Genomic DNA, 2,270 nt, shown 5'->3' on the forward strand with positions numbered 1-2,270 from the left:
AAGCAGTCACCTTGAGACTCCGCTGACCAAAGAAGTCTCAAGACTTTGTTTATTTTTGTATAGACAAAAACAAACAGCACACACGTTGTATATAATATATACAGCCAATACACAAAAACCGATACCGATTCTAATCCGAACGCATTGACGGAATCACTTAACTGATTTTCAAAATGTTTACAAATTCTGAATCTGTGGAGTCCCAGCTTTATATTTCAATATCGCTCACTATATAATTCACTAACTTTCACTGAAAATTTCACTGTGAAAGATACTACTTGTAGAAACACGTCCGCACCTCTACAGTGGAATGTTGAGGACAGATCCCGAAAAAGTGAAGAAGAGAAATCCCGAAATTTAGGCACAGCCGGCTGGTATCGCCGATTTATAAAGGACTTCTCTACGATATCAGCTCCCTTAACAGATACCCTTAAAAAGAGTCCGAAATTCCAAATGACTCCCAAAGCGATTCAATCTTTCGAGTATTTAAAAAAATCCCTGTCTTACGACATGCAGACTTCGCCAAGCGGTTTTACATCCAATGTGATGCTGGTGATTATGGTATTGGTGCTGTGTTGTATCAGCTCAATGGTAATGAGGAGGAACATCCAATAGCATTCTTCTCACTAAAACTTAACAACTGCCAAAGAAATTATAGTGTGACAGAGAAGAAATGCCTGGCAGCGGTGGTGGCCGTCAAAAAGTTCCGGCCGTATGTTGAGATGATGCCGTTTACTATAGTGACTGATCACGCGAGCCTGAAATGGTTAATGCCACTCAAGGACTTAACTGGTAGATTAGCCCGCTGGTCTCTTCAGCTTCAAGCATTAGATTTCGAAATAATGCACAGAAAAAGATCGGAATATCCTAACAATGTAGCTGACATGTTATCCAGGTTACCAGACCATGAACACGTAGAAGAGCTAAATATGGAGGAAATATTCTATTTCGAAACAGCGGAATTCGAAAGTGAAGAGTACTTGGATCTGATAAAACATTTCCAAGAAAATAGTCATGAACTTCCAGATCTAAAAGTTGACGATGGTAAAGTTTCTTTCGAACAAGGAGACGACGAATATAAGTGGATGATGTGGATACCATCAAACATAACCCAACCTTTTATAGAAAAAGCACACGCAACACTAACAACAACTCACGGTGGTGTGGCCAAGACACTGGAAAGGTTGAAAAGGTTCTTTTATTGCCCTAAAATGGCTTTTCAAGTCAAAATGTTTATACAAAAACTGTCAAATTTGTAAAAAAATAAAGCCAACTAACCAGAATCTTATGCCCGCAATCGGAAAACCTGTTATTACCGAAAGGCCGTTTTAAAAACTATATGTTAACTTTATGGGAAAATACCCAAGGTACTCCTATATCTTCATAGTGGAAACTGCTATATCTTCATAGTGGTTGATCATTTTACTCAATTCACTTTCCTAAAAGCGATGAAAGAAGCGTCTGCAAGTAATGTCATAGAATTCCTAGTGCATGAGATTTTCCATAAGTTCGGAGTTCCCGAAATCAATCACAGCGACAACGGTGCACAATTCATTTCAAAAAGTTTTGAAAATTTAATAAAAACATATAAAATCAAACACATAAAAACTGCAGTATACTCGCCACCAAGCAACGCAAGCGAAAGAGTCAACCGTTTTGTCAGCAATAAGGGCTTATCTAAAAGACGACCACAGGGATTGGGACCTATACTTATCTGAGATAGAATGCACACTGAGAACCGCTGTCCACTCTGCTACTGGTTTTACACTGTTCTTTGCTCTTTCGGATACCATATGTTTCCTAGTAGAGCAGAATATAAACTTAGCTGAAAATTAGAATCTCTAACTGACCATCAAATCTTAGAGGTGGATCGAAACGATATGTTGGAAATCATTAGACAACAAATTAAAATAAACCTACAAAAAGCCTACGAAAGAAGTGTGAAAATATATAATCAAAGAGCTCGAGTGGTTACTTTCGCTCAGGGCAAGAAGTCTATCGTCGAAACACTGTCTTAAGCGACTTTGTGCAGAACCGAAACGCGAAATTTTGTAGAAAATTTTTGAAATGTAGAGTAGTCCGACCTGTCGGTAACAATATGTACGAATTAGAAACGCTACAAGGAAAAACACTAGGTGTATATCATGTAAAAGATATCAAAATATAAGAAAATCAACTAAAGAGAAAAAGTGCAATATTAGGACATAAGCAAAGATCAATTATACACACAATTTAACTAAATATTACAAAACGCAATTATTACTTTGCTT

Source organism: Lucilia cuprina, chromosome X (genome assembly GCF_022045245.1).
Source record: "Lucilia cuprina isolate Lc7/37 chromosome X, ASM2204524v1, whole genome shotgun sequence".
In the NCBI taxonomy this organism is placed as follows: domain Eukaryota; kingdom Metazoa; phylum Arthropoda; class Insecta; order Diptera; family Calliphoridae; genus Lucilia; species Lucilia cuprina.